Source organism: Phyllobates terribilis, unplaced genomic scaffold (genome assembly GCF_046119375.1).
Source record: "Phyllobates terribilis strain yellow unplaced genomic scaffold, ASM4611937v1 Scaffold_9__5_contigs__length_417890890, whole genome shotgun sequence".
In the NCBI taxonomy this organism is placed as follows: domain Eukaryota; kingdom Metazoa; phylum Chordata; class Amphibia; order Anura; family Dendrobatidae; genus Phyllobates; species Phyllobates terribilis.
Genome location: NW_027362769.1, coordinates 248,274,746 through 248,289,247, shown reverse-complemented (window position 1 = coordinate 248,289,247; position 14,502 = coordinate 248,274,746).

The window sequence follows — 14,502 nt, the reverse complement described above, 5'->3', positions numbered from 1 at the left end:
TTGGCGCCAATACTGCTGATTGGTCGCAGTCGGCCACCGCGACTGGTCGCGGCCGGCGGTCGCGACCAATTAGCAGAGCGTGTTTTAAATTCGGCGCCAAAATCGCTGATTGGTCGCAGACGGCGGTCGTAACCAACCAGCAGAGCGTGGTTTAAATTGGCGCCAATACTGCTGATTGGTCGCGGTCGGCCACCGCGACTGGTCGCGGCCGGAGGTCGCGACCAATTAGCAGAGCGTGGTTTAAATTCGGCGCCAAAATCGCTGATTGGTCGCGGCCACGACCAATCAGCGAATCTTATTAGTGAGGATCGGGGAGCGGCGCTGCCTCTGCGGGTACTTCCGCTGCGAGTAGCCGGGAGATGAGCGGCTGCTCGCAGCAGAAGTATCCCGACCGGCGGCGCCGCTCCGTGGTCCTCCCTTCACACTTGCCGTCGGGAGATTAGTGGCCCTAGCCGCTGATCTCCCGATGGTAGCCGCATGAAAGGCAGCGGCGCAGCCGGTCGGGGTACTTCTGCTGCAAGCAATCGGGAGATGAGCGGCTAGCGCCGCTCATGTCCCGGCTGCATCACTGCTGACCTCCGTGCGGCAGATGAGCCGCTAACGGCCGCCATCTTTTTCTGAAATCCCGCGTCGCTGATTGGTTGCGGCTGGACCAATCAGCGACGCGGGATTTCCTGGACAGAAGGACAGACAGACAGACAGACGGGATAAGACGATTAAATATATTAGATCATCGTAAAAATTGCTTTTTGTTCTCTACTTAATTATGTAAAATTTCATATTTTCCTCTTAAAGTAATAACTCACTTTCATTTGTATCACCTTTAAGAGCCCTAATGTGTATGAGCAGCTGAATATACAGTATGTTATGGAATGTTATAGGTAGGCCTCTAAAAATTGTTCATATGGGCATTATGAAAGCCCTGAAAAAAAATTGAGTGGGTGTTGCATAATGGTCACCCTGTTGACATGGTGGTGGAGGATGAGGAGAAGGAGAAGGAGGTGGATGACATAAAATAGACAAAACCCTGAAGCGTATACCCATTTCTGGGTGTGACGTAGTGCATGGGAATAGACCATAAAAAACAAAACCACTAGATTTGAGACTATGTTCTGCTCCTGTCATCTGGTGGTGTTGAGAAGTCTGGGCCAACCCAGTCCTTGTTCATTTTGATAAGAGTCTGCCTATCAGCATTTTCAGTTGACAGGCTGATGCGCCTATCCGTTATAATACCCCCCCGGCAGCACTAAAAACTCGCCCTGACAAAAAGCTAGTGGCAGGTCAGGCCAGGACCTTCAAGGCGTAGAGAGACAGTTCATGCCGTGTCCTGCTTGGATACCCAATAATTGTAAGGCACAGAGGAATCACGGAGGATGCTGGTATGGTCATCAAGGTACTCCTTCAGCATCTTCCAAAACTTTTCCCTCCTTGTCAGATTAACCCGCACATCAGGGCCTGGGCGGTGGGAGGTTCTGAAAAAACTGTCCCAGACCTTTGACAGTGTTCCCCTGCATCTGCTGCAGAAGTGTGACAATCCAGTAATTACTGTTGCCCAAAATGCGTTCAACGCAAGGGTCATGGGAAAGGCAGCAGAACATAAACTTAGCCTTGTATGTCAGGCTTCTAGCAGCCAAGACTTTCCTGTCCCCAGCAAGAGAACGACTGTACATATTCTCCTCCTCATCCTCCTTCTGGTCCTCCTCCTCGTTCCTCCTCTCTTTCCCCTCTTCAGGCCATCCATGTTGTACAGACGGGATGAATGTGGTGTGGGTAGTACCACCTGTAACTCAGGAAACCTGCTCCTGCTCCTGCAATGCCTCCTCTTTAATTGTGAACAGCGAGCATTTCAGTAGACAGAGACACAGGATGGTGATGCAAATTATGGCATCATCACTGCTCACCATCTTGGTGGAGTCCTCAAAGTTTTGGAGAACACCACAGATGTCAGATATCCATGCCCACTCATCAGCTTTTATGTGTGGAGGTTGACCGGAATACCGACAGGCGTTTTGAAGCTGGTACTCAACAACTGCCTTCTGCTGCTCACAAATCCCCAACATATGCAATGTTGAGTTCCAACGCATGGTGACATCTCACACCAGTTGGTGAGCTAGAAGCTCCAAACGATGCTGAAGCATTGCCAGGGCTTCGTAAGCTGTAGATGATTTTCAGAAATGGGTACAAAGATGGCATACTTTCACAAACAGCTCAGGCAGATCAGAGTAGGTTTTGAGAAACCGCTGAACCACTAAGCTGAGAACATGGGCCTGGCATGGTACGTGTGCGAGGTTGCCAAGCCTCAGAGCTGCCACCAGGTTCTGGCCATTGTCACACACAACAATGTCTGGTTGTAGGTTCAGGGGTGAGAGCCACAGATCTTCCTGCTCTGTTACAACTTTTAACAACTCTGCAGTGGTTATTCCCTAAGCAGATTAGCTTCAGCAGATCCTGTTGCTGCTTGGCTGAGGCAGTGCTTCCATCTTGCGACTGATGTGGTCATGTCAGAGGTGGAGGCTGAAAAGAAGGAGGAGAAAAATATCCAGGAGCTACTGTAGAAGGTGGGGACAATTCTGATTGAACCAAGGCCTGCAATCCTCGACGTTGGTAGCATGTTTTCTGTCCTATTGTCTGACTGGGTCAAGGCTTCCACAATATTCACCCAGTGTGCCTTCAGTGTAATGTACCATCCCTGGGCACAAGCACTTGTCCACGTGTCTGTGGTTAGGTGGACCTTCCCAGTAACTACATTGGTGAGGGCACGGGTAATGAGGTTGCAGGAAAACTTCCGTCTCCACAAGCCTAAAAGGCAACATTTCCAGTGTAAGCAGTCTGTAAATGTGGCAATTTAGTATTGTGGCCTGTGGGTGGTTGGCTGCGTATTTACGCCTGCGTTCCAAAGACTGGGATAGGGACACCCGAACGCTGCTCTGGGATAAGGATGTGGATGTGGTTGCTGATGGCAGTGGTTGCAAGTGTGCAATGACATGTGCAGAGTGGGAGGCATCTTTGCATGTGTCATGGACAGGGAATTGGCATGCATGCACAACAGCAGAATAGGCAGTGGTGTCACCCGAAGACACTGTTTCTGTACCCTGGCGTTCGGCCTAACTAGTCGGGTGCTTTGCTGTCATGTGCATAAGCATGCTGGTGGTGGTCAGGCTGGTAGTTTTGCTGCCTCTGCTGATGCTGGCATGGCAGATATTGCAAATGGCCTTTTTAGAGTTAACTGGACAGTCTTTAAAAAAGAGCCAGACTCAGAAAGAACTAACAGTTGGACTGGCAACTTCCCTCGAGTTGGTGTTCTGGGAACCAGTTGCCCGCTTTTTGTCTGTGGCCACCCCACTGCTTCTTCCTGTCTGTTGTGGTGTTTCGGCCCCCTCCCCCTCTATGCTGCTGTACTCGCTATGTATATCACCTTGCCAGGTTGAGTCAGTGACTTCATTGTTCACCACCTCATCTTCCACATAAGCACCCTGGTCCTCCTCCTGACTTTCTGGCAATTGTGTCTCATCATCATCCACCTCTTGTGACAGTAATTGCACTTTCCCCCATTGCCTTCTTGTGACTGTGGCTGCTCAAATTTTTGGGCATCGCTACATGCGATCTCCCCATGCCCTGCTTGAAGCAGACAGAGCGATAGGCCAGAATCAATAAATGGAAATGTGAACAGGTCTTCGGAGTGTTCAAGTGTGGGATCACTTGTCTCTGAGCTCTCACCATGGTGGAAGGAAAGAGGATCAAGGTGAAGAATGTGTGGTCCAGACTCATGGCTACTGAGACTGGACCATGTGGAAGACAGGGTGGTGGTGGCAAACTTGCTGTAAGAATTATCTGCTATCTAACCAACAACCTTTTCACACTGGCCTGGCTTCAAGAGTGGTATTCTGCGGCCACCTTGATTTGGGACAGTAAGCTAGGTCGACATGATGTGGGTGCTTTTGTGCTCCCTGAGCAGGCAGAGTTTCACCTTGCCCACTGCCTTAGCCTCTGCGTGCACTATCAGCATCACGTCCACTTCCCCGTCCCTTACAATGCACCCTGCCCATTTTAAATGGAGTATAATATTTGTCAGCTTCCAAAAAATGTCAGGAATATTATCGCAATAATATTTGATTACCTGTGATGACCAAGTTTTTTTGCAGTGGTGGTATAGCAATGGTATTTGTCAGCGGCCAAGTGTGGATATGATATGAACGCACAAATAGTACATTTTAAATTGAGTATAATATTTGGCAGCTTACCAAACATTTCACGATTATTACCACAGTAATATCTGATCACCTCTGATGACCAAGTTTCTATCCAGTGGCAGTATAGCGATACTATTGGTCAGCAGCCAAGAGTGGATATGCTTTGAATGCACAACTGGCACACTTTAAATGGAGTGTAGTATTTGACAGCGTCCAAAAAATGTCTGAATTATTACTGCAGTAATATCTGATCACCTGTGATAACCAAGTTTTTATGCAGTGGTAGTATAGTGATGCTGTTGATCAGCAGCCAAGTGTGGATATGTTTTGAGCGCACAACTGACACACTTTAAATGGAGTATAATATTTGGCAGCATTCAAAAAATTCACGATTATTACTGCAGTAATATTTGACCACCTAAGATGAGTTTCAGCAGCATAAAAAACATGCAATGGACCCTATTCTGTACTATACTAGCTCGCCACAAACTCTGCCTTACTAATGCTAACAGCAGTATTAATATTCATCAGAATGAGCCCTTACAAGGACTGTTAATGTAGATGAAATTAATAATAGTGGTGTGAAATCTCTGCCTAAAATAAGCGCCAATTCTCTCCCTTGCTCAGCAGCACCTTTCCCTATTCTGCCTGTATGATGGGGTAGACAGTGACAAGCATAGGGTCCCTGGTCTTATATAGACCCGATGATGCTATGCGGCCAGCTAATCACTGTAATGCCACAACCAACATCTTTATGGCATTACAGTTGCAGTCAGGCAATCCCTGAATGTTAATTGACTGCCTAATAAGTGGCAAACATTCGGGGAGAGGACTCAAGCTCCCACCCGAACATTCAAAAAATACTTGCCGAGCAAGAAGCATCTCAAGCACTGTGATGATCGGGGCGAGTAACGAACAGTAATGAGCATTATCGCTCATCACTAATTTTAAAGTAATTTGATTGCCTTTCTATTCAAGCTGATGCCAAAGGTGATAGTTTATCGCCTCCAGCCATAAATCTGTCAGCTCCCCCATTCTCCTACAAGCTGAGGAAGAAGGAATTCCTGTCTGTGATCTACAAGATGACCAACTTTAATTACCTGTTCACATCAGGGGGTGTCCCCTTACACTAGGATCTTCTGGAGTTCATAGCTTTGCTTCAATATTTACTATTAATTATGAAATGACGTATAGATTTTACAATGATCTCTATAACACACTCCAAAGTTGTTACCACGTAAAGTGACATGTCATATTTAAAAAATTTGGCTTGGTCAGAAAGATGAAAACTGTTTTTTGATTGGGAGGGGTTAAATAAACGAGTTAAAAACAGTTCTAGGAGACCACAGAGAATTATTCAAGTATTTTCAGGAACATTGAAGGCTTTAAATTATCTGCAAATTGATTCACTTTTACTTTAATCTTTTGGAAAAAAAATTTCAAAGCTACTGGATTAAGATTTCAAAATATTTGTTCATATCTAAATGGCGTATATTTTATACAGTTATGTATGCTAAAAAAGTTATTCTAGCCATTATTTAACTGTGATTGAAAGCATTGACAACTTTTTTTTATGGTAAACCTCTTTACTTCTCTACCTAAACTGATTATAAATGTAAATGTTCAAGTTTATTGTTGTGTATGGGTATAATAGTTTCTGGCTGATTTATTCAACACACTATATTTTTTTAATATATGGAGTTTCTAAAGTTTACTACATCAATGATAGCCTTTAATATCTTGAATAAGCTTTATTGAAAGGTTTATATCTTACAATGTTTACACTCAGTCTTGTGATTAGCTACAAGTAAACACTGATATATTTAATACCTGAACATCATTGCTCCATCCCAGCAGGGCTTTTTTTATGCAGTTTTATTTTTGCCTTCCAGTTATTTGGCTCTGGGTGTGTTTGTTTGTTGTTTTGAAAAAAAAATACAATTAAAATTTAATGACATATTCCGAAAAGTTTTTTTTTCTTCTCACTCATTTTTTGCCTGCTGTGCTGCTTTCAGTTGTTTGATGCTGGTCAATATTAAAACAGTATCATCTTAGCTAATTACCTGACCTTAAAAAACCAACAAACATCCTTTTTACTTAAGTGAATGTTTAAAGAAAATAAAAGACAAATCATTTCTGGATTTTAAATAGCAACAAAAAGTTAAAAAGATAAATCAGTATCTGCTGAGAACATCTATTTTAAAGTTGAGAAAGGTCCCATAAGTACAATGTAAGGCTGTTTTATAAGAAAATCAACAGAACACTTGTTGATAGGATCTTTAGGTACATACTTATATCTATCTGTAGACTTTGGATGTCTTTCTTACCTATGCCTCTACAGGTTCAGTAATCCCAGACTACTTTGATGTTGAGATGAAGACTCTGTGGATGCCATACTAGCAGTAGCAGAACTCTATGCTTTTCTGGTACCAAAGATAATAATGTAATGTAATTCCTAACTTCAATATGATGTCTGTAACCTTTTCCACATAAATGCAGCAATAATAGTCACAAAAAAACGTATCTTTTCCAAGGCCTACACAACATATAGCCTGCAGGCCACAAGTGGCCCACCGATGGTTCCCTTGCAACCTGCAGAGATCTGGGTGACTTCGGTTCTCATCTTCTTATATCCAAATGTATTTAACTTTTTCCAGACGTGAATATATTTTAGTATATGGGTTCTAGGACAGGGGTAGAGGGGCACTCATCAACCCTTGCTCCAACGTACAGCAGCATTATGAGGTCATCATGCTGCTGACCTCATCACACTGCCGCAGTAAACACACACTGCGAGGATGCAGTGGGGAATGATAAATGTTCCATGGAAGAGCTGAAGATTGCATGTTCTGACAATTACGGTAGATGAAAGGCGAGGGTGAATGGGGAAAGTTGTTACTGCAAGGGCACATTATGGGGCAATTAGAGGAAAATGATGAAGGAGGGCACAGTATTGTGAGGGGCAGTGTGTGAGTGGGGAAGATATTATGGAGAGGGCAGTGGGGGGATATTATATAGAGGGGCAGTGTGGGGGCATATTACAGAGAGGGGGAGTGTGTGGGGGGATATTTTGTGCAGTTAGCACAGCAATTATTTATTCAGAGGCAACTACATTGGATATATTTTTTATTTATGGGGCAGTTTAATCATACTTTTATTTTTAATGGCACATTGCTGGGAAGTGCTGAAGACGGAGAAAAGGTAAGTCTGAGGAGACGAGCTCTGGGCATGAAATCTCCTCATGGTGTCTATACTATATGGAGACAAATGGGATGGGAATGATTTCAATGTGTAAATTATAAGGTATCTGGATAAAGGTTTATTTGAAATCCTGCATCTCATCAGTGCTTTGGTTCCTGCATGATCCACACTGATGATGACTGGTAACAAAAGCTCCCAGCATCTTCTTACCATTGTTAAAAAAATACTTGAAATTTAGGTTCATGTGATATGAGTACATATGGGGTTGTTCTGACATTACAATTGATTGCTGTACTAAGATTGGTTTTGCATTCATGTACAGATGGTGGTTCTGAAACTGCATTCATGTACTAATGGGGGTTCTGGCGTTAAATTGATCTGAAAATGTTTCTGCCGCTGTATTCATGTACTGATGGTGGTTCTGGTGCTGCATTCATATACTGACAGGGGTTATGGCACGCTGCATTCATGTACTGATGGTTGTTTTCATCTTGTATACATGTAGTAATCCATAACTTGCTTCATGGTTATATTAAACAGAAGAGTTGTAGCGCCGGCGTCCCTGCCCTCTGCTAGGCAGGGACGCTGTTCCCCTCACCTCTCTGCTCCGTGCCCTGCGTCCTCCTCCCGCTCTGCTGGCAGCGCGCGCTCCTTCCCGGCCACTGTGCTTAGGGCGCGCGCGCTCTCCCTCCCTCTTAAAGGGGCCGCGCGCGCCGTCCTAAGGAGTCCCCGGCCAATGGCCGGAGGACTTCACCATATATAAGGCACCTCCTCCAAAATGGAGGTGCCCGAGCAATGTTGTTGCACTGTTCACTACTCTGCTTCAGCCCTCAGGTCCCGTTGCCAGTTACCTGCCAGATACCTGCCAGATTCCTGCCAGCTTGCTGTCTTATTCCTGCCTGATTATCTGCTACCTGCCTGCTAGTCTGAGGTCCGACGGTCTGCCTTACTACTCCTGTCAGTCTGTCTAAGGACCAGCCTGTCCGCTCACCTGGGAGCGCACTTCAGCCACCTGCCTGCTTGCCTGAGGTCCGATGGTCTGCCTTCCAACTCCTGTCAGTCTGTCTATGGACCAGCTTGCCTGCTCACCTGGGAGCACACATCTGCTACCTGCCTGCTAGCCTACCTGGAGGCTCCGCCGTCACGTGCTGTGACCACCTGCCTGTCCAGTGACTCCTGCCCGCTCACCTGGGAGCGCTCATCTGCTGCCTGTCTGCTAGCCTACCTGGAGGCTCTGCCGTCACATGCTGTGACCACCCGCCTGTCCAGAGACTTCTGCCCGCTCACCTGGGAGCCCTCATCTGCCGCCTGTCTGTTGGTCTTCCTGGAGGCTCCGCCGTCACATGCTGTGACCACCCGTTCATCCAGAGACTCTCGCCTGCTCACCTGGGAGCTCACGTCTATCATCAGCCGCCACAGGTCGTACCAACCCTTTACCCAGAGACTGCCCCGGTCACTTGCCGTGATCATCTGCCCGTTCATCAAGAGACTGCCCCGGTCACTTGCCGTGACCATCTGCCCGTTCATTCAGAGACTGCCCCGGTCACTTGCCGTGACCATCTGCCCGTTCATTCAGAGACTGCCCCGGTCACTTGCCGTGACCATCTGCCCGTTCATCCAGAGACTGCCCCGGTCACTTGCCGTGACCTCAAGCCCGTTCACTCAGAGACTGTCCCGGTCACCTGCTGTGACTTCCTGCCCGTCTTCCCTGGTCGCCACCCACTCCCTTACAAGGACCGCCCCCTTGTATAGTAGCTCAGAGGTTCCGCCTCCCAGATCCGTTACAGTTTGCTCGGGCCATGGAACCCGGTGGCACCCAAGCTCCCTCGCTCTCGGACCTGTGTCATGAACTGTCCCGTCAAAGGTCCCAACAGGAGTCCATCCTGGGTCACCTGCGGAATGTCAATACTCGCCTGGACACACTGACTGCTCCACCAGCAACCTCCGCCAGTGCCATGTCTCGCAATCCGGCAGCTCCGCTGCCCACTAATACCATGGTATCCTACCCCGGACCCCGGCTTTCTGCACCTCCTCGCTTCGGAGGCGACTCCGCCCAGGCTCGGGGCTTCATAAATCAGTGCACCCTACACTTTGAACTATTGTCCCACCAGTTTAACTCCGACCGAGCCAAAATTGCATTGATCATGTCCCATCTCACCGGGGAGGCCCTGGCCTGGCTAAATCCTCTATGGGAGAGAGGAGACCCCCTGGTGTCCAACTTGCCTGCTTTTCTCACGGCTTTCCGGAAAGTCTTCGACGAACCCGGACGGAAGACCTCATCCGCATCATCACTGCTACGCCTCCGTCAGGGAAGTCTCACTGTGGGCCAATATGCCATATGGTTCCGTACCCTTGCCTCGGAGCTGGTCTGGGATAACGACGCTCTGGTATCCGTCTTCTGGGAGGGTCTGTCCGGCCGTATTAAAGATGAACTTGCTGGTCGGGACGTCCCTACCACTCTCGATGACCTAATAACTCTTGCCACCCGGATTGACCTACGGTTCCAGGAGCGTGCCAAAGAGGTCACCCGTGAGAGGAGGTTACCACGTCTAGCTCCTACTTTTCAGAAACCCGTCACTCCCTCCGTCTCTACCCAGGTACACTCTCCTGAGCCTATGCAGGTCGACCAGACCAAGATGGTCAAAACCCGTCAGGACTTACGCCGTGCCGAGGGGAGCTGCTTCTACTGTGGCAGTAAGGAGCACCGGATCCGTACCTGCCCGGAGAGGTCGGGAAACGCCTGTGTCTAGGTTCGCTCAGAGAGGTCGACCTAGACAAGAATAAATCCTCTCCATCTCTGCTGTTGTCAGTCTCAATCGTCTGCGGGGAGAACCGTTATTTCGAACTAGCCCAACTTGACTCTGGAGCAGCCGGGAATCTTATTTCACAGTCCCTGGTAGAGAAATACCGCATCCCCACCAAACCTCTGGCTGTACCCTTGTCTGTTGCTGCCGTGGATGGGGGTCTCTTACCACGCCCCATCCAACTCATCACCGAATCCATTACTCTGCAGGTGGGAATGCTGCATTCTGAGAGCATCTCTTTTCATGTTCTGCCTGGACTCTCCCACGCCCTCTTGCTAGGCCTACCTTGGCTCCAGAGACATGCACCCGTGCTTGACTGGCAGACCGGAGAAGTCCTTCGCTGGGGACAGGACTGCCATAAGACCTGTCTGGTTCCCGTCCATCCCGTCCGTCCTTCTCCTACCCCAGCTAATCTACCTGGACTTCCGATTCCTTATTGGTCTTATGCTGATGTCTTTAATAAAAAGGAAGCAGAGACACTACCCCCTCATAGACCATACGACTGCCCTATCGACCTGTTACCTGGTACTACTCCTCCCCGTGGGCGTATTTATCCATTATCCGCTGCTGAGACCCGGTCGATGTCCGAATATATTGAGGAGAATCTGGCCATGGGAGTCATCCGGAAACCTACCTCCCCGGCGGGAGCAGGCTTCTTTTTCGTCAAAAAGAAGGATGGCTCTCTCCGTCCCTGTATAGACTATAGAGGCCTTAACCAGATCACGGTGAAGAATAAGTACCCCCTTCCGCTCATTCCGGAGTTATTTGATCGTCTGAGGGGGGCTAGAATCTTCACCAAACTGGACCTCCGTGGGGCGTACAACCTGGTTCGTATCCGTCAGGGGGATGAATGGAAGACGGCATTCAACACCCGGGACGGCCACTATGAATATCTGGTAATGCCCTTTGGTCTCTGTAACGCTCCTGCCGTCTTTCAAGAGTTGGTCAATGACATCTTCCGGGACCTTCTCTACTCCTGCGTAGTGGTGTACCTGGACGACATCTTGGTCTTCTCTCCGGATCTCCAGACTCACCGGAGGGACGTTCGTCAGGTCCTGCTCAGGCTCAGGCAGAATCACCTCTTCACTAAATACGAGAAGTGCCTCTTTGAGCAGACCTCGCTTCCGTTTTTGGGCTACATTATTTCTCAGACCGGCCTACGAATGGATCCAGAGAAACTGTCTGCCATCGAGAAATGGCCTCGACCGGAGGGGTTGAAGGCCATTCAGCGATTCCTGGGCTTCGCTAACTACTACCGCCTCTTCATACCACACTTCTCTTCCCGGACTGCCCCAATTTCCGCGCTCACCCGTAAGGGTACTAATCCCAAAGAGTGGCCTCCCGAAGCTGAGGAGGCCTTTCTTTCCCTAAAACAGGCCTTCTCTTCCGCCCCGGTGCTGCATCGCCCGGACGGCAACAAGCAGTTCTTCCTGGAAGTTGACGCCTCCTCCTCTGGAGCCGGAGCGGTACTTACTCAAAAATCATCTTCCGGGAGAATGGTAACTTGTGGCTTCTTCTCCAAACTCTTCTCCTCTTCTGAGCGCAACTATTCCATAGGAGACTGAGAGTTATTGGCCATCAAGCTGGCGTTGGAGGAGTGGCGTTACCTACTCGAGGGGGCTCTTCACCCGGTAAAAATTTACACTGACCACAAGAACTTGGCTTACCTCCAGCATGCCCAGAGACTTAACCCGCGCCAAGCCCGGTGGTCCTTGTTTTTTGCTCGCTTTGATTTTGTTCTTCATTTTCGCCCGGCTGACAAAAACGTCAAAGCAGACGCCTTGTCCCGATCCTTTCTGGTGTCCGATCTCGAGGAAGAACCTAAACATATCATCGATCCCACCAGAGTAATGCAGGTGGCTCCCGTGAGTCTAAATCGTCTTCCTCCCGGTAAGACGTTTGTTTCAGTACCTGATCGGAAGAAGATCCTACACTGGGGCCATTCGTCTAAACTAGCTGGCCACGCCGGTCAGAAAAAGACCCTCCAGCTTATTGCCCGGCACTACTGGTGGCCTACCCTGCACAAGGACGTAATAGACTTTGTTTCTGCCTGTGTGTCCTGCGCCCGCAACAAAGTCCCGAGACACCTGCCAGCCGGTCGCCTCCTTCCGCTTCCTGTGCCTGCTGCCCCCTGGCAGCATATTGCTATGGACTTCATAACTGATCTCCCCGTCTCCGCCGGTTGTACGGTCATTTGGGTGGTCGCTGATCGCTTTTCCAAGATGGCTCACTTTATTCCCCTGCCAGCCCTCCCGTCTGCACCCGAGCTGGATAAAGACTTTATCCGCCACATCTTCCGTCTTCATGGCCTGCCCCTCCACATCGTGTCGGATCGTGGGGTACAGGTCACCTCACGTTTCTGGAGAGCCACTTGTAAACTGCTAGACGTCACCCTGGACTTCTCTTCCGCTTACCACCCACAGTCCAATGGTCAAGTGGAGCAGATCAATCAGAACCTGACCAGTTACCTCCGGCACTTCGTTAATGCCCATCATTCAGACTGGGTGGATCTCCTACCATGGGCCGAGTTCTCTTATAACAATCACGAGAGCGAATCCTCCTCCAAATCCCCGTTTTTTGTAGTCTTCGGTCAGCATCCTCGGATTCCTTTTCCTGTCTCCACCTCTGTGGACAACCCGGCTGCGGAATCTCTCGTTAGCAAATTTTCCTCCATTTGGGAGAGTACCCGATCCGCACTCCTTCAGTCGTCCGAACGGATGAAAAGACACACTGACAAAAAACGCCTGGATCCTCCACAATTTTGTCCTGGAGATAAAGTCTGGCTCTCATCTAAATATGTCCGACTCAAGATACCTTCTTACAAGTTAGGGCCTCGGTTCATCGGTCCTCTGGAGGTCATCAGTCAGATCAACCCGGTGGTCTATAAATTGAAACTCCCGGCCAACTTACGGATCCCTAACTCCTTCCATGTATCTCTCCTCAAACCTGTGGTACTTAACTCTTTTTCCAAGTCTACAGGTACGCCTCCTGCTCCGGTGTCTGCTGAGTACGAATTTGAGGTAGAGAACATTCTTGCCACCAAAAGGGTAAGAGGAAAGACCTTTTTTCTAGTAGATTGGAAGGGGTTTGGTCCTGAGGAGAGAACGTGGGAGCCCCGGGAGAACATCCATGCCCCTCTTATCCTAGCTAAATTTCTGTCTGGCCTAAAAAAGGGGGGCCTAAAGGGGGGGGTACTGTAGCGCCGGCGTCCCTGCCCTCTGCTAGGCAGGGACGCTGTTCCCCTCACCTCTCTGCTCCGTGCCCGGCGTCCTCCTCCCGCTCTGCTGGCAGCGCGCGCTCCTTCCCGGCCACTGTGCTTAGGGCGCGCGCGCTCTCCCTCCCTCTTAAAGGGGCCGCGCGCGCCGTCCTAAGGAGTCCCCGGCCAATGGCCGGAGGACTTCACCATATATAAGGCACCTCCTCCAAAATGGAGGTGCCCGAGCAATGTTGTTGCACTGTTCACTACTCTGCTTCAGCCCTCAGGTCCCGTTGCCAGTTACCTGCCAGATACCTGCCAGATTCCTGCCAGCTTGCTGTCTTATTCCTGCCTGATTATCTGCTACCTGCCTGCTAGTCTGAGGTCCGACGGTCTGCCTTACTACTCCTGTCAGTCTGTCTAAGGACCAGCCTGTCCGCTCACCTGGGAGCGCACTTCAGCCACCTGCCTGCTTGCCTGAGGTCCGACGGTCTGCCTTCCAACTCCTGTCAGTCTGTCTATGGACCAGCTTGCCTGCTCACCTGGGAGCACACATCTGCTACCTGCCTGCTAGCCTACCTGGAGGCTCCGCCGTCACGTGCTGTGACCACCTGCCTGTCCAGTGACTCCTGCCCGCTCACCTGGGAGCGCTCATCTGCTGCCTGTCTGCTAGCCTACCTGGAGGCTCTGCCGTCACATGCTGTGACCACCCGCCTGTCCAGAGACTTCTGCCCGCTCACCTGGGAGCGCTCATCTGCCGCCTGTCTGTTGGTCTTCCTGGAGGCTCCGCCGTCACATGCTGTGACCACCCGTTCATCCAGAGACTCTCGCCTGCTCACCTGGGAGCTCACGTCTATCATCAGCCGCCACAGGTCGTACCAACCCTTTACCCAGAGACTGCCCCGGTCACTTGCCGTGATCATCTGCCCGTTCATCCAGAGACTGCCCCGGTCACTTGCCGTGACCATCTGCCCGTTCATTCAGAGACTGCCCCGGTCACTTGCCGTGACCATCTGCCCGTTCATTCAGAGACTGCCCCGGTCACTTGCCGTGACCATCTGCCCGTTCATCCAGAGACTGCCCCGGTCACTTGCCGTGACCTCCAGCCCGT